This window comes from Mastacembelus armatus, chromosome 3 (assembly GCF_900324485.2).
Source record: "Mastacembelus armatus chromosome 3, fMasArm1.2, whole genome shotgun sequence".
Classification (NCBI taxonomy): Eukaryota; Metazoa; Chordata; class Actinopteri; order Synbranchiformes; family Mastacembelidae; genus Mastacembelus; species Mastacembelus armatus.
The window spans coordinates 21,549,007-21,574,999 of NC_046635.1; the positions used below are offsets into that span (position 1 = coordinate 21,549,007).

Genomic DNA, 25,993 nt, shown 5'->3' on the forward strand with positions numbered 1-25,993 from the left:
GTAGTCTCTAAATAGCCTTTATAATTGGAGGCAATAAAACACTATTGCAGTGTAAAAGAGGCAAGCCCCTGAACTACAGCTACTGCTCTCAAAAACCAGGTGGACGTCCATTAGGTGCTTAACAGTGTAACAAATTACCGTACGCCCTGGTGTGCTCCTGCTCCTCCTCAGGCTATGGGATGGAATGTGGCCTAATGTCAACAAAGGCACAAAATTTACGAGCAGACAACAATTGTCCAAATGCAATCAGGTTCTAATAAAAGAGGAGGCAGGAAAAGGACAAACAGATAGGGCCCTCCTGGCCGTTTACTCTTCTGACAAGAGGTAGAAAGACAGATCACCCCCTAAGGCTCTGGATCTGTGTATGTTAGTGCGTAAATGTATGTGAGAGATAGAAAGAATCAGAGACATAAACAGAGAATGAGCATGTGTATGTGCATTTAAGCAGGGTCTATGTGTGTCTATGTGCTGACTGGTGAAGACTGAGGGTGATTGTGGCTTTTGGCCTACTAACCAGCTGAGCCAGGCGAAAGGACAGTCCAACACAAGCAGCTGGCTTTAAACTGAAATGGTTAGAATATATTATAAACAAATAAATACATAGAAAGAAAGGTTTTCTCTGGAAACCCTAAGAACAGCATTAAGCAGGGACGGATGCCTAGCTCAACATAACAACTTTCTCTATCATCATCCCAAATGAGCCACAAGTGGCCAAATACCAGAGTGAAACATTATAATATACAGGCAAAACTAATTAGAGGTGGTTCTGAAGAGACACCAAAGTTTTTCCTGATGATGCTGTTTATTTATAAAGCCCAGGAGAGAAAATGGAGCAATAAGACAACTTGATGGCGAGGGTAAAGAGGTTACAAGCCTGCAAGTGATTGCACTTTTTCACAGTGCACTGTTTGAAGGCTGTAAATCTGCTGTTAAGGAATCAGGAAGAGGGTTACTGTGGCGTTGGGAGCACTAACTCTTAGTTTTCCAGGGAATGGTGTACCATTGCTGTGAAAACTTGTTCTGAGAGTGTTCTTGTAAAACGATCATTTTTAACCCTCTTGCCTCCCTTCAATCACATGCCCCCCCCCGGCTAAGAATCAATGCCTTGTGGGCATCATCTGAACAGTGCAATAAAGCTAGTGATGGATGAGGCTTGCCTCAGCAGCTATACAGCAGAGTCATTTGGACGACACTTGACCCCAGTCACATGATAGGGTCGATCCAACATGGGCACAGTTCCCACCTGTCTTCAGGTGACAGTGGTGGGGTCAAGCTGGCCCAGCTAATTATAGTCTATTGTAACTAGAATTGCCTGGTTACATGGCATCTTTCTAGCTCGAGGGAATGTGGTGTTAAGTTCTGAAGCCTTTGTGTAAAGCTAAACTGTGAGATAGATGCTTTAAACTGTTGCACAATAGATATTGGGTTTCAGAAACGTGTACATTAAACTGCTTTACGAGAAAAAAAAGAGACACTGAAATGGTTGTTCCCAAAGCATGAAAACAAACAAGCAACTATTCAAGAGCAGGGAACAACAGTACCCCTCCTATTCTTTGAATGACTATAAAGTAAAATGACATTTAAACTGCACACAAAAAATCATCTTATCATAGTTTGTCATGATGAGATCACATAATAGGTTCAGCAAACCAGTGATAGTTAAAATACGCAATAGAAACTGTAGAAATGTTAAAACCAATAAATTGGACAGGTATGCCATAATAGGACAGTGAAGAAGAGAAGAGATATTCTTATAAAACCAAATAGCAAAAAATAAGTCATTTGATCAAATTAATTATGGAGGTTAATCATCATCAGGCATTAGAAATTTATAAATACTTGACTCAAGGCTTTAAAAAAACACCCATGTGCATTCTAGAGAAAGGTTCACTTTAAAACTTGACCCCCTGAACTTTCCTCCAGTTCCTCCAATGCCACCATTTGGCAATCGTTTCCACCTTTAGACATTAAAGACCAGGTAATATAATGTAAAAGACAGACTCCAATGATGTTTTACACAGCACATTAGACTTATTTCAGGTGGCTTGTTTTTTTTTTTTGTTAACATCTAAATGAACAAACAAAGGAGTGGCACACGGTAGGAGATGTTCACATTCCCACATAGGCATCCACAATAAGTCAACAAGTAAAACTACCATTACTCACTGTGTTTACAGTACAGGATTAACTAACTCTGGGTATATAGTAACTTTCTGTATGAATGTTGCACTTTTCCAGATGCAAAAAAAGAATAACTCTAAAACTTAGTGAAGTTTTATATCCAGGTTTCAGAGAGGCCTTCATATAGTATTAGCAACACAGTATGCAAGTGTGTGTGCATTCAAGCGTAGCCAAGTGTATGTTGTGCGCCCATGCCAGAGGAGTGCATTCTGCCAGGTGTTTGAACTTCTGCATCACCTGGTGCTCCTGCTGCGTGAACACGAGTTTTGTTTCACCCTATTAAGTAAATAGTGTAATTAAAGGGCCCCGGCATTTAAAACGCTGTGAACAGCCAGCAATTTGTTTGGAAGAGCAGCCAGGCTAGGCCCTGAGGCGCTGCACCGAACAGGATGCAAAAAGCGCACACAGCGAGCCAGGGAACACAGTAGAATGGTGTGTGTGTGTGGGTATGAGTACATAAGTACCCACCTATGATGAGTTGGTGTGTGCGTGTTTGTGTAGGTGTGTGTGAGTGTAAATCACTCATTAAAGTTGTTCTGGGTGTTGAAAAAAAGCTGTTTGTGGTCTAACAGGTTCTTCACAATGTTCTGTTTGTAGTGACAATATCAGGACTTGCAAAGCTGTAACTGTAATACCAGCATGTCCTAAGGATTATTATGTAGAACCCATCCCTTTTTCTCTAGTGCCACAATCATTGTTCATATTAATACTGAGTAATGGGTGCAAGTACAGAAGTAGTTTTCATTGTTTAGTCAAGAAAGTAATTTAAGCAAAAAGTGACACAGACTTATTTTGTTTGTCACAAGGACTACAATAAGAAAATCCCTTAGCTTGCAGGGATTACAACTGTAGGGGGTAGGTGGCCTGTTCATTAGATTCTTTTCTTAAAGATTTTTTCCACTTTAAAACATCCCCACTTTGCACTACTTCTTCCAACGAGGATTCTTTTTACTAAATTCTGTGCTGTTACTGCTGATCCAGGGTCAGCTGTGGGGAGTATGAGAAGGATAACCTCTTTCTGAGCCCCATAGAAGCCCAGATGGCTGTGTGAAAGCTCTGATCCAAAAACTAGCTTACCACTCAATCACTGTGGCCACATCTCCAAGTCCACAGTTTAACCCCCCTGATGTCAGCCAAGGTCACAGATGCACACTTGAGAGGCAAAAAGAGCCAGGAGTGAAGTGCTGCCAGAGTCGAAGGAATTAGATCCGGGCTGAGTGGCCCTCATCTGGCTAAGCCTGGTAAGCAGCAAGACTAACAGGCTGAGGCACGGTGGTTTGGGTTTCCAGACACACACATACGCACCCTTGCATGCAAACCTACACACACATAAACAAGGGGATAAACACATAGTCACACACACACACACACACACACACACACACACACACACACACACACATACACACAAACACGGAAGGACTCAGAGGGCTACAGATGGTGTGCCCTGGGCATGGTGACTGGGGCTCTGAATGAGCTAGATTTAGATCCAGTGTAGAAACTAGTAGTGCCATGATGCAGAGGGCTCAGGGGTTGGGGCGGAAGACAAAAAAACAACGGAAGAAGTGCATGAGGGAAAGAGACAAGTCGGTGCAGTCTGACTCCTTTCTCTGTATGGGGGGCACATTTTTAGTATAACACCAACATATCACTGTCCATTGCTCCCCTTGCCCTATTGCCCATGTCCCACTCATTTGTCTCTGCATGTCTACAAGGGCAAGCACACACACTCCCCAAATATACAGTAACATGCAAGCACACGATCTGGGAGCCAGCAGCCACTTCAGCCATAATTCCGCCTGATTTCCGCTGTCTGACTGGCAGGAGACAGGAAGGGTGAGGACAACAAGCTGTGAATACAGGAAGAGACAGAAAATCATTGAGAACCTTGCCTTTATGAATCTTTGATGAGAGAGAGCGGGGGTTGGTGGGGTTTTGCCTCTGGTTAAATCAGAGTATAGCGTGTGTGTATGACTGCCAACAGAGGTTGAGATAAACAGGACCTGGACCAGACCCAGACAACTGCAAACCTCGCAGTTGGGAACATTTGTCCCTGCAATTAGTCCCTGTCCTCCCCTGTTCATGTCGCAGGTAGGTGGTATTGGTAGCTAAAAAAACAGCAATAGCTACAAGTGCTTGGGAGCCCAGCAAGGTGGGGAAGGTTGAAATGTACCACGGGTTTGTTAAGGACAAGTTAAAAGTATCTTTCATATTTAATCATGCAGCTAGCAACAGATTACTACAGATGAGTCAAATTAATCAATCAATCAATCAATCTCTGCACACTAGATGGACACAATAAACTAAAGGGTCACATAATGTTGCAGGTCATTTCATTTTTACAATTCCCTGTAACTGCATATGTTTATTAGACCCCTGTTGTAATTTGTATTCAGCTCGTCTGTGTTGTCCTGTATCCTTGCCATATTAATAATTTATCTGTTTTTGACAGATGCACCTGCACTTTGTGAACAGATATTGTAACCTATATGTTGGTGTCACACGAAAAATGTGGCCAGTTGGAATTCAACCTGCTTCGACATTTGAAGCTATGTTTACATCTACAATGGATACTACTTAGATCTTTATAACACTGTGGTAAATACCTACACTACATTTACTGAACAATACATTGAACTCAGAAAGTTGTAAAACTGCAGTTTTCAGTTTCCAGACTCTGACGCATGACTATTCAAAATGATTTGATATCTTTGAGGGTGCCTGTTTCACTCAGTCAAATTTTGCAGGCAGCCCTCAGCTTGTTTCATATGGCTGACATTGCAGCTAATAGCCTCCATTTCTCATCTGAGAGAGGACCAGTTTAACATACACTAACAAGTCTGGCTCTATGCCATGATAAATGACATGAAACTATGTGTGAGAAGAAAAACAATATGGTGAGCTGGTATTGTGCTGTCCTACATTCCGGTTTTCTAATTAACAATGATAAAAGGTATTGCAGTTTCTTGTAAAGACATACTAGCTTGTAGTTATAGCGTGGGAAGTTGTATTACACCCACACCCTTCTGGTGTTCCTTCTTTCACTGTTCATTGTTTTACTATCACACCTGTTCTGGCTTCGGACACATGAAAAGCCGATGATGACTCAGAGGAGGTTGTTTTAATTAAAAATACAAGACGTGTTACAACAATCCTCCCTCACATCTCTGAAACTTCTTTTTAATAGATGTCAAGCAGGTGCCAATTTTCTTCTTAACATGAGTTGGGTTATGTTACGAAACAAGCAGAGCAGCATAGTAGCTTTATCTCATCTGCCACCTGTGACAGCTCAGAATTCAGAGTCCTCTAGGAAGCTCAGCTCATGTTAATGTGTCACCAATGAGCCTTTTATGAAGACTTGATTCATCCATCTGTCAGCGAGCACAGAGGTGCTGCTGACTGTCTTCCGATCACATAAGAGCTTGGCAATGAGACGAACTGTCTCAAACTGATCAAGAGTTAGCTTCACTTCCATCTATATCTGTCAGGTTCAAACTTTACACTTCACTACACATGTTGATCACACCGAGCAAAGTTCAGGCACAATTTCAAGACACTGTTTGGACAAATCTACTTTAGGCTTGAATTAACACTGAATTTCTACTTTCTGGGATCCCGAGATGAAAGCAAGAGGACTGATTGACACCTAAAGTGCCTTTTCTCACAGCTTGTAGACCTGCCATCGCTGTGAACTCATCGCTTCCTACAGCCTCAGGAGAAGGCAAGAGAGAACTACACCAGGTTTGGCTTGGGTCATTTACACTGTGTAAGAGTCTAACAGTGCCCCCTGATGGTTCATACACGCTCTGTGCCAGGGAGGGGAACGGTATAGGTACACTGATTTGTGTGGCTAGAACAAGTAACGCCATGGAAACAATGTCACCTGACATTGAATGGAGTCTGTGTTCAGCCTTTGTTGGTGAAAAGAGCAGCACTTAGCAGAGTGGCTAACCTGTGGTCTTATCCACTGGACAAATCAATAGGAGTGTCTGAGAGCAGAGCAGAGTGTGCTGGGGGGGAGCTAGAGGGGCTACCCCTGGCCTGCTGCCCCCCGGGTCCCTCCTAGGGGGTACCTGCTTGTCTCTTCGCCCTCCATCTCTTCTGCCTCAGTGCTCCCATCCTGTGTCTACTTGCTCACACACGTGCATGTCTGCAACAAATCCACATTTTCTCTGATGCAGGCATGCTGTTACATCTTGTAGCACCTTTTATATTATAAAGTGCAACAGGGGATCCACATTGTCTAAAATATTACACTGCATCTGCAGACTTCTAAAAGCCGTGCAAAAGTATATACATGCACTTGTGTAAGTACTAGTATTGCTGGATGTGCACACAGTTCATCCCGATACCAACTGAACATGGACCACAAGCTGCAAATGTCTTCCCACTGTAGTGTTCTCACAAAAGGGCAGAGGAGACTGTACCTAATGCACAACAGAAGACCTCCCCCCACCTGACCCAAAAGCCCTGGAGAAAACTCCAACCCTGAACAACATTAAAAGCAGTACTCCCTCGAACTGAAGGAATCCAATTCTCTGAAAAGCAGAGACCCTTCCCCTCATCTCTCTCCTTCACTTGCTGCTGCCTACTTACTTTCAATCACAGTTAACATCACAGAACAAGAAGTGGAGGGAGTGGAGGAGGCGAACCACAAGCCTGCTGCACAATGCACTTGTCTGGCAGCTGCTTGCTCTGACATTTGAGGCCATAGGGACCTTGTTGAAAGAGCAGATGCTCACTGATGTACAGGCGCAGGAACATGGCAACTACACAAGTGGCTGAAGCAGAAAATAAAAATCTGCACAAACATATGACAGAAAAGAACAAGGGGAAAAAGCTGAGGATGGCACGCTCATGCAGAGAGTTGTCTTGAGTTTAGAGGCATGAACACAAATGCACAGCAGAGTGGACATGGACATGGCCATGGAAGAAAAGTGCATACAAACGGTAAAATGGTTGTAAAATATGAATAATAGAACAAGAGGTATCCTAATGCCCCTAGTGCCTAGTAAATATTTTCATCCTCACAAGCAGAAAAAACATATATGGAAACTACATACAACTGTGTAACAACATAAACTACATTGATTTGTATAGATGTCGACACGCATACTTTCACACAACAGGTGCACATAAGGCAATGCTCGTGATAAAAAAGATGCACAACTGTTACTCCCTGAGTGCCAATATATTCCTAAAATACTGGCAACAATCACTGACTTGAATAAAGAGAAGACAGAATTGGAAGAAAACCAAGAAAAAATGAGTGTAGAGGGAGATACTGGAAAGAAAAAGAAAATTCAGGAGTGATGGAAAGATAAGTTGGGAAGAAAGCATATGGAAACAAAAGAGAGGAACACAAGATAGAATTCACAGTGAGAGCAGTACTGAGCAGTCAGCATCGTGGCGCATCTCTGGCAGAGGGAAATTAGTTTCCTCAAAGGACCGCAGGCAGCGTTATGGAAATCGGTGGCTGGCAGCTTCATTGGCTGACTGTAAACAGGATCTTGGTAAGGCATATAGCCTCCAGTGAGACCTGCAGAACCTGGCATCATTGCAGCGTTGTGTCGAGCTGCAATACTCCCACGGTCCCTCCTTCTATCTGTCTGGTTCCTTTGCACCAACCTGCCCAAACTCCACTTGTGAGTAATTTATGAAGCAGTGTGGGGGTGGTTGCGGAAGCGGTGTGTGCACATCCTGACACCAAATACACGACATGTTCCACATGTCTTCCCACGAAACTACAAAGAGCCCTTTTGTCTCTACAAAAAAAAAGAGACATTAAAAAAAGAATTAAGGTGTTTGAGGTGCTTGCATTACTTTGGGAACTACAGTGAACCAGGTAATTAATGGCAATACCAGGTTAACAGGTTAAACCAAGATTAAAGCAGCATTTCTGCTAATGGTTAGCTTAAGCCCTAATTAAGCTGTTCATGCAAGGAATAAGAAATTATCTGGCAACACTGTCTTGGTTATCTGGCAACATCTTCTTTTGGTTTTGCTGAAGCACAGATGTGATACACTGTCAAGTTACTAGAAGAAAGTCAGGCAAGATTAGCCAGTAGTTAAGAGACTCTGACCAAAACAATCAGTGCATTCAGGAATCATTTCCTAATATTAGCACAGGACATAGAAGACTTTGCAGATGTTACCCCCACAGTTTCACTATCTTACCTCACTGCCTGAAAATTCACTCCCAAATTCATTGTTACATTTTGCCTGCACGTGTTTCAGTCTAAGTGTAATTGTGTCTGCTTGCCTACTTCTTCATAATAGCTACTGCATGCTTCTATTTCCTCTCCCACATCAGCTGTAGCTATCACAACTGGGCCTGCATTATTGTCACCATGCTGCAAAACAGGCCTAGTCCGTGTAATGTGTAATGTAGAATTTTACACAAAAGTAAACAACTTCATTTTGTGTCTGAAATATGTGTCACTACGATTGTGCAAAGCTGCCCATAGACACAGTCCTGTTAGGTTGAAGGAGCTTCTAATTAATGAGAAAGACAGAGAGAGAGAGAGAGAGAGAGAGAGAGAGAGAGAGAGAGAGAGAGAGAGAGAGAGAGAGTCAGAGAGAAACTCTCTCTTCCACAGTTCTTCAAACAAACACTTCCTACGGGACCCCATTGTTTGGACTGAGGCATCATGGGTAGCCTTATTTACAGATTTTAATTGCTCTGGTGATCTGTGGGTAAAACACCCTGTTGTAATCACCCCACAATAGAATTATTACTCTTTCTGACAATTGTAATAAAATGCTCTACAGCGTTTGGGGGAAACCGAGGAGGAAGGAAACAGAGAAGAGCATAGAAAAAGAGACACAGATGGCAGACGATGTAAAGAAAACACAAAAAATAGAGAAAAAATAAATAAGGAGAAAATATTTTGGATGCAAATTTTCTCAGCGAGAGGAACTAATCCGAGCAGGCGGGAAGCAGGGATGAGGATGGGACTGTTGTCCAAGGAAATGATTGCTCTCCCACCTCAAAGTGACAACCATGAGAAGCTCACCGTTCCTGGACCTCCGGAGCGGAACCGCGGAGGAGACATGCGCTGCAACCATCACACAACACATACACACCTACTGTACACACACACAGCCTGAAAATGCTGAAGGTAGGTCACCTACAGGAAGAGATTAGTGTCACCTAGCAGAGGTACGAACATGGGACTGTCAACTGCAGCTGTTCCTGATCTGAGAGAAGGTGGCACAGCTAACTCCCATTTACTTTAATACCACTTTCAGAGAGTTGGTAAAACACAGTTTATGGTGGTGTTAATACCAGAGGATTTCAACATTAGAAATTAAATGTACTATGCAGGCATGAAACTGGTTCATTTTAAATAGGCAGCCACTGTTTATATTCAATATGTCACCAGAAAAATGAAGCATTGTTACAATGTAATGCAACTGAACACAACAGCCTAGCAATACAAAACACAATACTTCAAATGCTGCATTTTTAAAGGGAAAACAGACTCAACAGAGATTTTGCTGTGAAAATCTCAAGCCACATCGGTTTTGATGAGTTTCATTTGAAGACAGACACATTAGTCACATAATTAAACTCTCCTCTGTCAAAACTTTAATTCTAATTATAAAAAAGGAAAAAAAAGCTTATTTTGTCAACTAAGTATATGGCTAAATCCATCCATCCATTATCTATACTTGCTTATTCCTAACCAGGCTCATGGGGATCTGCTATCCCAGCTCTCCTTGGGCGAAAGGCAGGGGTACACCCTGGACAGGTCACCAGTCCATCACAGGGCTACATAGAGACACACAGAAACAAACAACCTCACACACTCACACTCACTCCTATGGGCAATTTAGAGTCACCAATCAACCTGACATCCATGTTTTTGGACTGTGGGAGGAAACCAGAGTACCTGCCCGTACTGTCCATGAGGCTGAATTAAGACAAACAAAATAAAAAAGGCAGACATAATTGTATTTTGCATTTTAAAGTAAGAATTAGAAAATTAAGTTGATTTTATCCAAATTCCCATTTCAAAACAGATTTGGACTGAAAAGAAGGTACTGTACACCTATTATTTTTGTCCATTCATTGCACTGAAGGTTATTAATGTTTAGTTCTCTTCATTTACATGAAAGTTAAAAATACTTACAATCTAAGAAAACTCAGTCCAATAACATTAACACCAACTGCACCGACTAACACAAAGCAAAAAACATGAAAAAATCAAAAAATCAAATATGTTCTACTCATTGGATGATAATTAAAATTATTTATTGTACATTACAATGTACAATGTGGCATCTAGGTAATGAAATATGGATACTTTCTTTAAATGTTATCTATTATCATTTCAAAATGATGTGCATCAATTTGTAAAGCAAGAGACTGACACCCCACTGCAGTCTATTCTGTTCCTTTATGGTGAAATAAAGAGTAGCAGCTCCTCTACTCTCTGAAAAAGCCTGTTTTACTTAAGTGTGTCAAACTCTATCCCATTATTATTCCTGCTGATAAAGGTAATACAAACACCCTGTGCATCAAAGGTCCATGAAAAATTAAACAGCCAATCAGCTGGCAATTATTCTCTTTAATCTCCTGGAGGCAGCCAATGGGGATGTGCCTCCGGTGGTGGTGGCCTGGAAGGGATTCATGCCTTTGGTTCTGCACATTGCACAATCCAGACACTTACTTTGCATTATGCTCAGCTCAGATTAAACTAAAGTACAGGCAAACTTTCTAAACTACTTTTTTCTTATTTGTGAAAATACAGCATGTTGAGTATTGATATATTAATACCAGATAAGTCAATTCGTCTGTGCCTCACCTAGACTATAGATCGTTTAAAGACATTTCAACTGGACATGAAGACACCCTGTTCATGTTCCAAAGGAGTTGATCAATGGCTCATTTAAAGCAGCAGGATGTAGTCTGCCATGGTGTTAAGAGTAGGTAATGTTTATTGTATTACCATTAGAGCTTAAGACTATTGAATATGTGACGCTGATCTCAAGTTGTCAATGCCCTCTGTTAAAATTTATTACAAAATATTGAATACTTTGTTATGGATTACAATAGATGCAGATCAGCAGCTACAAAAATCGCTTATTACAGCTGCAACATGATAATAGGAAATTGACAATCTCAACAGCCTGCTGCTGCTTGAAGTGATACTGTAGTTAGGTGATCTACTTGCAAAACCATGTCTTGTGTTCTTTTGTAAGTCAGCTGCTGATATGATAAGAAACAAATTCCTCATAAAGCTGTAAAAAAAAAAAAAATTGCCCCTTGGAAGACCTAAAAGAACAAGATTAACTCTGGAGGTTTTGCGGCATATCTTACTTGGTCCAGCTTTCCAATGACTCGACCCACCAGTTTGATTCCTGTCACTCCTGTCCGTACTGTCCTCACAAACACCGACTCCCTCCCAGCTCCAATCAATAGGCGTGCGAGGCCACTCAATGCCAATGATTCTCCCCTGATCTTAATTAGAGAAACACATCAGATACAAATGACATCTCAAATCAATCGACAAGTAGAGGCGAGGCGACTGGGGTCATATATAGAGACAATTTTCAGCCTCTTTTACCACAACATGAAGTTAAAAAAAAAAAAAAAATCAAAGCCCTAAATCTTAAATTTGAAGTAAACAGCTTTGAGGCCCTGTGAAACCAAAGCAGCTGTATTTCAAGATTCTCTCTGGATTGCAAATTAGTCAGAAACTTGCATAATATAATTACAAAACAGAGTTCCTAAATGAGCTGATGAAATATAGATGGTTAGAGATTCAATTCAGTCCCTCTCTGATTTCTACACCCTCTTTCCTTTACTCTTCATCTCCATTTTCCACTCCATCTCTTCCCTACTCTAGGATGGTGGATGGATGGATGGTGGTGCAAAGGCAGAAACAGTCTGACAGGCTCCTTAGGCGCATGGCTGAGCGTATAACTAGCAACATTAGTGAACACCTACACCCAAGGAGCCATCAAAGACAAGGGTATTTAGTGTGGTGTCTAGGGAAACACATCTACACACATACAATGGGACATGCCTGTGTGCCAAATGCTAGTACATGCATGCTCATACACAAATATGTGCCCGTTGACACTGATGTACTCATATATGTAAGCATATATGTTCACAGAATGAAATGGTGCAAAATGACACACACACACACAAACACACACAACTAAGGCAGTCAATAGTGCTGATTTTCCTTGTCAGCTCCTTGCCAGGCACTGGTTTAAAGAGACATCAATCTGTGATGTCAGCACTTACCTAATGAACCCTGTCAGATCGATAGAAGCACTGGTCTGCTACAGCCTGCCTTTGCAGCCTGGCCTGCTTTTATGTATACTCTGACTCTTTTGGGATCCATGCTGGTCCAGGCCACAGTTTGTCCAGGTATGTGTGTATGTGTGAGTGTGTGTGTGTGTGTGTGTGTGTGTGTGTGCGTGTGTGTGTGTGCATGCAGCTGCATGGACCTAGAAGCGTGTGCTGATGTATCTGTTTATTCTGTGTGTGTAATAAATTTGACAGCTCTAACAATCAAACACACCTGATCAAAGGCTTGCACTGGTGTTTGTGTATAAATATAATTGCATAGCTATGCAGATCTACGTAATCATATAATTATTTGCGCATTTACAGTACACTCCTTGTTTGCATTTATGTCATACTTGTTCTATTATTTGAAGCATGTGTGTGCGTGTGTCTCCTTAAGAGTGAGTGTTTACAGCACATCGTAGGCCTGAATGTTATGCAAGTACAAGTTTTCTTAAGTGTTTATGCAGTAAATCTTTGGTGTGCTGGTGTAAATGTTGTGTCTATGTTGAATGTGGAAAAGGGGAATGAAGGCCTACATGTGCATATGAAAAATGTCTATGTATATGAAGTCCAGGTTTAAAATTAAAAAGGTCGGATTGCATTGTGTATAAATTTGGAGTCTAACTCAACATCACCTGGCCATCTCAGTAACTGTAAATCTGTAATGTTCCTTCTTTTCTCCGAAAATGTATGAGGTTATAGGCTGCCTGGTGATGGAAATGGGTACAGAGGTGGCAGCAGCGTGAGATGCTGTACAATTAGATTAGTTCCATTCCCTTTGATCGCCCTCACCCCGTCCCATCTTGCATGTGACACTTCAAATGCAGGAGCTTTCCTTGCCCCTTAATTGACCAGAATAAACATATTATATTGTGATAAGTGTCGCAATTGTAACAAATTGTATGGCGTGACTGACACAAATCATGGCATTAGCCTTGCCTCTCTTATCGGCGGCCTCCTCGTGCCTTTTCAATAAACAATCTCGCAGACGGAAAGAGACAGAAAGGCAGAGCAAAGGAGAGAGGAAAGGAAAAAGGGAGGGATTGATGGTGGGTGAGCCGAATGGGAGCGCTGCGGCCGTGATCTACCGTTTACCCACTTAACCATTCAAAAAGTCATCTTCTTCCATCAGCGCCTCACTCGGCGCTGCATGAGAAACATTAACTTTGCACAGGAGCTATCATTCACAGATGGCTTTCCCCTTCTCAGCAGCCTGCCACCACACATTTCCAACACTAGACATTGGGCACGTGTGTGGTTGAGTGTCTTTTTATGTGTTGGTGTGGACATGTGACTGGTGTATGAAGTTGGAGAAGAAGAAATAGACAAAATGAAAGAAAACAAGAAGAACAGAATATTGATATTCATGTGTGAGGCTGTGAGGGCGCTCTACATGTAGAGGTTTGAAGCGAGAGAATGAAGGGATAAGGATAACTGCTAGACACATGAGGAGGGGAGGATGTGAGGGAGGCTGACGTGTTAATCAGTGAATCAGCGTCCATCCGCTAATGTCTGCCAGTGTAAATAAGGCCCTCATCTCCTGCCGTCACATACGCTGGCTTTCCAGCCCATTAGGCCCGAGCTGGCTGGCTGAGGCGCCCCACCGTTCACTGGAGACTCATTTACGTGTCTATAGGCATCTGTGACTGGTGATAGGGAGCCCACGTGAAATTAATGGGAATATGGGTGCTGCCAGCCAACCAGCCAGCTTTCCTGTGCCCACACACACACACACACACACACACACACACAGACAGACTTTACGCCAGCATGTACGCTTGAATGCATGAGCTACATGCGCATGCACACATATACACACAGAGGCACGAACACAGACGCATTCAGTGGTTTTTAATGCATGCTGGGTAAACTAACCTTTGCAGTAAAGATTTAGCAGCTTTATTAGTTTAGGAAATGGCTGTAATTAAGGATAATTCATAATGGCTGCTTCTCTCCTCTCTGCGGTATTAAAAGGGGGCTGGCCTAATTTAGCCCGCTTGCATTTGTGCACTAAGGCAGTAAAATGGGAGGAGCTGGGGAAATACATAGGCACAGAGATTAAAGGGGAGGCCTCTGCAAGGCTCAGATATACTGTATGATCAACATGCCATTTTAGAGTGACTGTTTTATGGTCTTTACACATCTTTCATAAAATTCCAGGTTTTACACAGAAGCAATTTATTTGTATCAGTGTCCAAAAGTCACATCATTGGGGCATATAATTTAAATCTAAATTAAAAAATAACATAATGCAAAAACACAAATCCTTCAGAATTTAAGACGATGTAATTACAGAGCGACAGTTATGTGTATGCTATGAACATTAATTCACACAGCATTGTGAGATACTTTACAAAAAGGAAAAAATAAATAAAGGATAGGTCATCACATACGTTGTGACACTTCTGTTGATCTTTAAATAACACAGGGCACTCCAATCCAAAACAATTAAATACTAATGTCTCAGTGCCAGGAGGCTGACCAGCCACAGTGGAGAAACAGGAGGCTGGACACGTTCTCTATAACTCCAGAAAAGAGGTTTACATCTAGATTGAACCCACCTCTTTTATTCTTCCCCCCACTGTAGGTGAAGCACGAAACCAGAGGACAGGATCAATAAGTCCACAGATGCTGCCAGTTCCACTCACTCATTACCACTGATGAATAATAGAAGACAGCCCCCAACCTCATCAAGATTTTTGTCCTTTCTGAATGTGCACACATAAAAAGACACAAAGAAAGAAGCTAATGCCAGAATTTCAGGATATGAGTCAGATTTAGTTCAATCTCAAGTGTCAAATGCACGTATCAGTCACATACAGGTCAAGGAACAGCAAATACATCAGATGTTAGTGTTGCATCTGACAGCAGAGATATAAGACGCTGGAGTGTTTTGTCCAACATGCCTAACTCACACATCCCATGAAAAAGGAAATTAGTCTCCCAGCTCTTTCAAAGTAAAGGTAACAAACTGTAAGTCTGGGCAATGGCAAAGAAGAAACCCCAGGTCTTTAAGGCAGAAAATCAAACTTCAAAGGCACCTCGTTTTTGTCTTAACACCATCTTCTACAGTATACCCTTTCACCTTTTACTCTCTTTGTTAGTAAAGGTACAATATGAGCAGTAGTGAGACACTGATTGTCAGCCTTTAAGTTAAAAACACACACACACACACACACACACACACACACACACACGCACACGTACACACACACACACAGCAGCAGCTTAAAGCTTTACCCAATCAATTATGGAGTAGCAACCTGTCCAAAATGTGATTTCCACACTGTCCGCCGCATCTTTCACACCATTATCGATTACCTTTGCTTGTAACGTTTTCTGTTAATTCTGTTCACCCACACAAAATCTATATGTGTGCATTTCAAAGCAGGCATCTGAGCTGAGCAGAGGCTGCCTCAGCTCTGCAGGCCAGACAATCACTGTCAATCTACCTAATGACCAAGTGTCTGCTGATGCATGGCAGTGAAGTGGGGAGAGTCTCTGGGTGCAACATGAAGCAGAATGGAGAGAATCCCCTACTTCTCAAAGTGTTGAAAGGGCATGTAAACCCCCCTGCTGGCGCTTTCCCAATGCTTCTCACTTTCCTCTGTAACTTTAGTTAGATCAAAGAGAATGAGGCCCTTAAGTAGAAGTAGTACAGATCAACTAGGTTTGGGGTAAGTCACATAAGGATGCAGAGTAGCAGAGTAGAGCAAGTTGAATGATAGACTATTCTGTCAGAGTATGATTCATCGGCTAACGAAAGTGCGTTTTAACAATGTATGGCACAAGAAAATCCTCCCTTATGGTTCAGGTTCAGTGAGAAAACAGCAAAGGATGGGAGGAGAGCAGGAAGTTGCAAGACACAAGGGCCTGATATTCCTGCTGTAAAACCCTGCCCCTTGTTCACTCCTGTGAGTGCTATCACAGACAGCAGTGGCTTTGTCTGGTACATCAGCCTGTGGATGTAGGAGATTGAATCACACCTGCTGGTTTGCTGGCCGTTTCAGCAGCAAAATAAATGACAAGGCAAGTGCTGTGGGAGAGAGTGAGGGCAGCCCAAAGGTGTGACCCCACTGATGAGATGAGAGGCAGTCCAGACCTGCCAGACGCACTATTAGAATCTGAGACAGAGATGGGAGATGGAGAGGGAGGATGAGATAGTGGGGGCCCAGTGTCACTTTATCAAATTCCTCCCTGGCACATGGTAACAGAGGTCAGAGGAAGAAAAGCATGGGGGCAGAGTGTAAAGCTGAGTGAAAACACAGTGCTCCTCTAATACCTTTCATAAAGAGAAAAGCCTCCTCATCCGCCAGCCATGATTAAATATAACCTGAGTGCTGAAAAACTAACCCCCGCTACCCCATTCTGGCCTAAGTTTGTGAGCGCATGTGTGTGTGTGCATGTGTACACTCATAGGTGAGGAGTGTAAAAGCAATTTGTGGAGAACTTGTTGGGTGAGTGGAGTGTATGTTTTTGTGGCACCAAGGAAGGAGTGGGGGGAGGAATAGGTGCTTGATGTGCACATCTTGGCTTTCAGCTCTCTGACACCAGTCGGGCAACAGTTAATGTGCTAGACTGCTGGTTGCCTGAAATTAATGCTGTCATCAGCAGCTGACGAAAAAAAAAAGGAGTGAGACTGTGGAACTTTTCTAGTGGCCACTCTGGACACAGCAGGCAAATACAGGATAATGGTTTTTAAGTGCCCTTTATCCATGATTTTCTTAGGTTAATCGTTTTTAAGTCATCCTTGGGAGACCTTGTGCTGGCATCATTTTAACAATTCTGCAACATGCACGCTCCAGTAACATGAGATAATTTTCTTCTGCTGTTAACATTTCGTTATGAAAACACAATTATACTTGTCACAATTTCATGAGCATGTAGGTTCCCTGCACAAACATATCTGCAATTTGTGAGCAACAATCATTCACGTAATGTCTCACGCCCAAAATTTGCAGTCACTTTGCTCTGTGAAACTGTGATAGAGGCCGCTCTCATGTTAAGCTGGTTACACCTGTATCAAAGTTTGACAGAAGTGATCAAAGGAAATCTTTTTAACTTTGTTGACTTTGAATAAGTGACACAGACAACTAGTTATTCAAGTGCTAGCTGATGGCCTGTAACACCCTATCAGTTTCCTCTTGCTGTCTGACAACTTCAAGTATGAAATAGTTTAATCATGGCCCATAAACACTACATGTTACTGAAACTAGCAGTTCTCCCAATATTACTGTACTGTAATGATAAAATACTTGCTTTAAAATCATAATGTCATCAGATAAAAGCAACATAAATCTAGGTTAATGACAACAGCTCTGTTATGTATTTGGCTAATTTGGTTAATGGTCAAAAAAAAAAAAAAAGAAAAATAAGTTAGGAGTGGCTGAAAGGCGCCTTCTGCACTGTAATAGCACACAGCTCCTAACCCTTACTGGGCAGCTTACGTCATTGTTTTGCAGAAACTCAATTTACAACATATACACTGACACACCAAGCCAGCTTTTGAAGATTTATACACTCCAGAGGCCATTTTGCAAAAGCTCTGCTTTGGCGGGAGAAAACCCCCTGTTTTTGTCTGAGCAGGCTAGAGAGACAGACTGAAAAGGAAAGAAAAAGTTGCCTTTATACATTGAACCAGCTCAGTGGATGTACTCAGAGACCTTAGAATATATACAACCCAAAAGCAGAAACCAACAAACATCTCCTGAGAAGTACAGTGTGTTTACCTTTGTGATAAAATGACTGAAATGTTTTAATTGTCACATCCTAAAATTTACTGTAATGGTAGCAAAGATAGAAAGGAGCTATAAACTCATCACTTTAACTTACATTTGGAAGAAGTGTTCTATCTTGTTTTAAAGTTACACCCTTTAAAAACTTGAGAATGTGAACCTTCAGCTTATGTGGAAGAACTTAAAGATTGCAAACTCACCACTGACAAACCCTCTGTCTACCTCCATCCAAAACTTATGTGTCCCTGAACGCACCCAGGCAGTTGACCCAAACACTGACATACATGAATAATTAAGAATTTCCTTCAACCTGCAATGCACCAATAGAAATGCTTGCAAAATCAAAAAAAAAAAAAAAAAGAAAGACAACACTGCTGACACTCAGATATGAGCAGCCACTATATAGAATAACCTTATTTTATATATGCCTATGTGGTCCTCAGAGATAGAGAGAAATTGGGCCATCAGTGTCACTCATAGCTCCTGTGTGGAGGCTTGTTTTCTTGATCTAATAGAAGGTAATGATCCAGAGATCAGGGCTAGGCTTCCACTACCACAAAGCAGGCCTCCGGGGGCTACTCCACCCTTGACAGTGGCGCTGGTCGTGGCAGTGCAATAAGAATAAACACATGCAGGCGGGGAGTCTATTTGGCTGAGAGTGATGGCTAGCTTGTTGCTTATCCCAGTCCAATAAATCTCCATACAGGGCCAAAAGATGAGCACCGCTTATCTCATCAGCCTCACGACTGATGCCTCCGCCTGAGTGCTGCTGCTCAGACCCCTGATTTATCATGAACAGGGGAGGGGAAGTTCTTCACCACAGTAAAGCTAAAATAGAGGGAGAGAAGAATACAGTCTGAGATGCAAAGACAGGAGAGGGAGGGAGAAAATGAAATAAAAAGGGGAAGGAAAAAAAGACATATTGAAAAGCAGGGGACAAAGCCAGATAATGCAGAAATATAGAGAGCAAACACAAAGGTTTTCAAGGGAAAACATGGAGGCATGGGCGTGAGGCAACACAATAAACTAAAAATAAAAACTCCCAAACCTGGGGAGTAGAAGAGGGGCGCTTGGGGGTAAATGTCACCATCTCCATGTCAGGGAGTGGTGGCGACAGGAATTGCACTTGACGGCAGGTTTCTATAGGATTCAGCATTTTTTTTTTTCAAGCCAGGGAATAGGATAAAGAGGGACACTGGGCTGAACCAAATACTCTCTGCTTTATAGGAAAACATGCCCTTTTCTTGACTGATGCTGGCGAAACACACACTGTATTATGCTCGTAAGTACAACTTATAAAAGACTTGTGCCAAGAGAACGTGAATGTTAAAGATACTTGTTGGACTTATTTTTATATTAAACAATATACATGCTGAATGAAGCATAGTTCATTTTGGGGTATTTTAGACTTCAGATCACTGATGCCATTTTATCATCACTGATCACAGACCACATCATGATCGCAGATGGAGTATTAGCATTGTAGCCTCCTCAATATCTTTGCTTAATTTCCACAAACATGAGTTCCACTATGACCAAACGTCAGCACTAGGGTTGGTACTTTGCCCCCATCTGCCCACCAGTTCCTCAATGTGATGAATAGTTTGGCATGGTTTGGCCAGCAGATTAACCCAATAAGAGGTTCTTAGCAGTGTAAGACCCATAGGCCAGAGGATGAAGGGAGAGTGTGTGCCGGTGGTAGGATCTGGCACTGGTGGCGGGGCTGTTGGTTTAGGGTGGGAGAGACAATAAAGAGAAGTGAGAGGAAGCGGGAGAATTAAGTCAGCGATTGTCAATCATGGGTGTTGGGGAGACGGCAAAAGTCAAAGACAGCAAGCCAGAGGGCCAGCCTGTGTTCTGTCTCTCATTTTACCTCGCTTGCTCCCTCTTTCTCCATCTTGTGGCCATAAGAATTAGTGTGGTCAGAAGACAGAATGAAGAAGGTGGGAGGGGAGGATGGGGAGTGACGGGAAACAGACGGGTATAATATTCTCATCACTCTTCACTCAGCAGTCGTTGGTGAGGAGCGTGGCCCAGGGCACTCAGCGGCCCAGCCAGCCGCCTCGCAGACCCTGCAAATATTCCATTCCTAAACCTCAATTTTTCATATTTCCCTGTATGCATAAGGAGATGAAAAATCATCCCATCATTTGTATTGTCTGACTGAGGTTATACACAAATATTAGTTTATCTACTGCACCTAAGATTGCCTCCCTAAGCAAGACGGATTGGTCTTTTGGAGAGGGCAATATTCCCCGGGAACATATTCAGTCCATCTTTTATGTGCTGCAATTCACAGAGCAGCAGGTATGAGTTCTATCTCCAGACAGGCTCGATAAAACTAAACACCCAATAGAGACACTGCTTATTATACACAATATGCTTTAATTGCCAGACAATTTGCAGCTGGGTAAAATTTATAGTTTTCAAAACTGGTCTTATGCACAAAAGCTTGACACTTAATATTCATATTCATTCTCTGCACATTTACTGCACACTTACCTAAAATGAATATTAAAGCAAAACAAGCAAAGGAATCAATTTGATTTGAGGGGGGGGGGGGGGGGGGGAAATCTTCAAATCACAGCTTCAATTGATTTCCATTACCTCTTCTGTGAACTACAGAGTGTCTGGTCCTCTGCTCCAAGAGAGTGAGAAAACAGGAAAGTGAGAAAAATGAGCAGAGGAGGGAGTGTGAAGAAGAGTTCTGGGTCAGAAATCACTGGGTGATTATTCACCACTCAGCCAAGTGTAAAACTCATTAGACAATGCATAATGCCTTTAATCAAATCAATGGTAGAAGCAACTTCAAACTGATAGCGCCCATCAAAACTTACAAAAAGCATGGCAAATTTCTCATTTACTTATAAAAATAAGTGAAGACAGGGAAATTATCCCCAAAATGGGCCTAATTGTTCTCTGTTTTCAAATCAATACTGTGGTGGGAAATAAATAAACAGATAAATAACCAAAGTTTACTATGAGAACAATGTGTAAAGAACGATAAAGAAGAGGAGATAAGGTCAGAGAGGTCTTGGTGTGTCAGTGTATGAACTGTTTTCCCATTATAGTATAAAGTATACTATTTTGAATAAAAATGATATCATTGAACTATTGTTTAACAATTACAATGTACCAAAACATATAGTATACACTGATCAATCATGTCTGCAGGAAGAAAAAACACAATAGTGTATTGAGATATGATATCTATTTATATATGATATATACAGTATACAAAACTGGGAGATGAAGACCATCAAGGGGTAACACTCTTTACCTTTTTCTTTTCTGTCTCCTCTCTAGGGAGCTTTGAGGTGGTGACAGACTAGGAAGCGTTTGGGCAGGGGTGTTGTGGGTAATTAGGCGGGTGGAGGTACAGATGTTGAGCTGTGAAGGACCCTTACTGGGACACTGAGAAGCACTGGAGCACAAATAACACTGCATCTGCCTCCTTCTGCCAGCTCTAAGTACCTTTCTTTGTTAGGGTGTGGGTCTTCATTTTTTACTGTTGACAGGCAATGATATTTCAGTTATTTGGTGGCATCTGGATGTAAGAAAAAGGGAGTAAGAAAAAAAAAATCGCTAACACACACACATAGGACGCACTTTAATTAATTGCGGGGAGATTACATGGTCTTCCAACCGTGTAGTTTGTCATCAGAGCCCATTACACACTTCTATTAGATGTTTCTTCACAGTGTCAAGTGTAATTTGAAGGAGAGTCTTGGTGGAGGATCTCAAAGTACAGTGAGAGTCCTAATCGGGGCGACTAAGGTTTATCTCGACTGAGGCAAAAATAACAAACTTTGCCACGCCTCAATTAGCAGAAAGCAATGTGTAAACAAAGTCTTATTGGAGCAGTGCCTATTTCATGGTGTGTCACTCACTCATGCTGGAAATACAGGGTTGCGGTTGTCTCCAGGCCGGGTGCTGGTCTGCCTCTGTTTGCCCTAGTGCCATTGCTCTTCATTTCAGCAGGAGAAGCTTTATTTTCATTGCCAAGCAATGAAGTGTCTTTGTATGACTGCAGAGCACACCACAATCAATCTTACACCAGCGGAGTTAACAGGACAGAAACCAATGCAGCCGTTACCCGGCACAGAACATTACCAGTGTATGGACTCATTATTCATCAGGGGCTCCATTAGACACCGCTCTCTACGCTGCCACACTGGATATGAGACCAACAGACAGCAAGTCAATGCTGAGCCACACACAACACTGCCCACAGCGGAACAACACAGTAGAGGAATCATGCACAGGACACTATTGTATTTACTGCACTAAAAGTCTCACTATTCAAACATTTGTTTCTCCTGTTAAAATTGAAGGTTTGCACAGTCCTGAGCAAATTTCATGACTCCGCAGCTATTACAAAGCATTTAACAAGGTATATTTTCATGCAAGAAGCCAATTTCAAAGTCAAATTGATGCATTTGCTCTTTTCTTTTAATTAGATGGTTACCATCTTATGTGGTCCCTGGTTTACTCTACTAAAATTCTGCAGAATACTGTCACCATTTTGCAGGCACATTCCTGTGTTACATGCCATGTATCCACAGAGAAATGTGTATGACAGACTGTGTGCCTTTCTGTGCTGCCACCACAGTTGGTAAAGTAACTAATGACACAGCAGTTAATGGTCAACACTGGGGAAGAAGGAATAATAGACTATAATCCATACATCAGCCTCATAACCCCAGCTCTAATTGGCTACACATACTGTATAAACTGGGAGGAACATACATGAATTGAGTCTTAGTGTCATGTACAAGTTTTTACAACATCAAACAGCAGTTAAAAGTGGTGGGGAGACAGTCACCCAGAATTTGCTTCTGGGAGAACCAAGGTGGCAGCAAGGAGTCATTTATAAGCCTGTCTGCTTCTTCCTCCTCCTGGCTGTCACCAATGTAACCATAACCATCCCCTGCCATCACTGCCAGTGGGACCTGGGACAGCTGCTCACCAGAACAACCCCAATACACTCTCTCACTTACACACACACACACACACACACACACACACACACACGCACACGCGTGCGCACACACACACACACACACACACACACACACACACACACACACACACAGCATAGCTACAACTGCAACCAGGCACTGGGACTGGTAATTGGGCTTTTTCACTCCAGTAGCCAACAGCAAGCAATGGCACATTCCTGTCTTGCCACAATGGTATTAAAAAATGGCATAATAAAAAACAGCACAAACAAACATCCCAGAGGACCTCTGCTGCACCATTCAGATGATCGCAAACCAGGCGATAAACACCAACCAGGGAACAGACAACTAGAACATGGTCAGGAAAACAGGAAGCACTACTGCATCTAGATCCTCTAGGTCGAAAACGTGTGGGGAAAATAAAAAGAAACACAAATGCAAACAGCAAAGACATAAATATGGTTGTTTACAAGTGTCTGCCTTCAATTTGAGAGAGAACTGAAATGGAAATTGAGGACAAACAATCAATGCCTCATTATAATCTCACATCATGTACGGAGGCTTGTTTTCATAGCCCTGTCAGTTTATTGTGAGAGACTAATTTTGGCTTGTGTTTGTTATGGTACTGCTATTACAGGCTGATGTGTCCTCATTCTTAATTTCTGTCCCAGTTACTTTTTTTGCTTTCTTGTTTATCTTCTACTCAAATGTTTCCCGTCATACTTTGAATCAACTTTGCACCTTCAGCGGGATCCATGCGAGTGCCCCAACAGTGAAACTGTTAAGTGGATGACATACCTCTCTCATGCTTTATCTGCAACATTATCTTTTTCTTCTCATTTTTTCCCCAACGAATGGGGAGTGCTGACGTCTGCTAACTCAACTCCTACTCTCTCAGTCAAGCCTGCAATTACTGCCGTGTCTATCTTTACCTTAAACATTGCTTAACAAGAAAAATATGCCAATACGCCGCAATGCTTTCATTTGGGCTCTGAGATTAAACAAGCTGCTTGCAGCCATGTTGTAAATTACCCCGAGGAATGTGCAACTGGGTGTAGAGACAAAGAGCACATCACTTATGCTCACAATGCCAGAACACTTATAATTTGTAACATTTTAGAGATATTTATTATTTTTTCAACCTGTGCTTTTGTCCCAGTGGTCCTTGCTGGCCTCAGGGCTGAGCTCTTATCTGATTAGTGTTGTCATGTCAGAGATTTGTCACAAAGCCATAACACACACTTTGGCTTTCCAAAGAAGCAGATGCACTTCCTTGGCATGTGAAGACCTGGCCACATATAACTGCTCTTAGAGAGGAGTTCAACTGTTCAGGGTCTGTCTTTCACTGGCACTATGTGTGCATGAAGATTTGCTTATATTACATAGTTAGTAGCTGCACAAATGATTACTGGACAGGATGAATCTTTGACTTTGAAAATAAAATACTATCACATTATGCACATATGACAGTGTGAGGATATTCTCTGTATATGCAAAAAGCCAATGGCGCATCAACCGGCAACATTTTTGTGTGCCTTGCCATTTCTCCTGTATATACTTTCCACAACTGTGGAACATATAGTCTACTGCTTCTAAGTGAATAGCAGGTGTGCTTGGACACTGTTTGAGCACATCATCTGCCACACTTGGCTGAAAGATAAGACTGGGCGTTTAGGTTCAACACTTCCTGCCACAATTAATTTTAACCCACATTTGGTGAACTGGTGGGCAATATATTTAGGTCCTGTGCACTCATGACCACTAGTACCTCAGGGCAGGACTGGGCCCTAAACAGGCCTTAATACCTGGCTGTCCTGCCTGAGGCTGCTGTCAATGCATGATGGATCAGACCCACCTGATGGCTCTATCTCTAACAAGCATCTCTGAATCCTCATCAGAGCACTTACTGAATCATGATTAATTCCCTCCAACACTGCTGACAGACAGGGTGCTTCATCTATCGCTGTTCACTTGCCTGGCTTGGCCCCGAGCAAAAGTAGACAGGCAGAGATGGAGCGATACAGAGAGAGAGAGAGAGAGAAAAAGGTGTAATGCAGTTTAGCTGGCTGCTAAAACAAACAATATTGAGAGCAGGGTACTGTAAAGAAGGAAGAACAAGGAGCATGAGTGATCTGTTGGCAAACCTTTCATTTAACAAGGGGAGTACTGTGAGACCAGTACAGCAGAGAGAAAGGTGTTGTGCAAGCTAAGAAAGACGGGGCAGACAATAACCAGGCATGGGAAAAAATGCCCATTATTAATGCTTGTGATGGGGTGTCAAATAGAATCCTTTATATCAAGCCTTATGTGCCATATGCATCATTGCATGGGCATTGTAAGAGAGTAACTTCCCCCTTTGTCAAACCCTTGCAAACTGTCAGAAACCATAAATGCAAATTCCTGATCCATCTACTTCGAAAGGGATATGAAACAAAGGAAGGTAGCACGGTGGATGAGTGGTTAGCACTGTTGCCTCACAGCAAGAGGGTCCTGCGTTCGCAACCTTTCTGTTGCCTTTCTGTGTAGAGTTTGCATGTTCTCCCCGTGCTTGCGTGGGTTTAACCTCCAGCTACTCCGGTTTCCTCCCATAGTCCAAAAACATGTATGTCAGTTTGATTGGTGACTTTAAAATTGCTCATAGGAGTGAGTGTGAGTGTGTGAGGTTGTTTATCTCTATGTGGTCCTGTGATGGACTGGTGACCTGTCCAGGGCCAAGAGAGCTGGGATAGGCTCCAGCAGATCCCCTTGACTCTGGCTAGGAATAAGCTGGTATAGATGATGGATGAAACAGAGGAGGACTCTCTTCT

General features: G+C 42.3%; 1 protein-coding gene across 5 annotated transcripts in view; it reads right to left on the reverse strand.

Moving 5' to 3' along the window:
* fto (FTO alpha-ketoglutarate dependent dioxygenase) overlaps positions 1-25,993 on the reverse strand; it is a 115,128-nt gene that overhangs the window by 7,447 nt on the left and 81,688 nt on the right. The window contains exon 9 of one of the 5 annotated variants that reach the window (XR_003294830.1): positions 11,507-11,647. The exons of 3 other annotated variants lie outside the window; for them this stretch is intronic. The gene's annotated coding sequence lies outside the window, so the exon portion shown is untranslated. Of the gene's footprint in view, positions 1-11,506; positions 11,648-15,051; positions 15,199-25,993 lie in introns of all 5 variants that reach the window. One more of the 5 variants, XR_003294829.2, reaches the window with a different exon arrangement.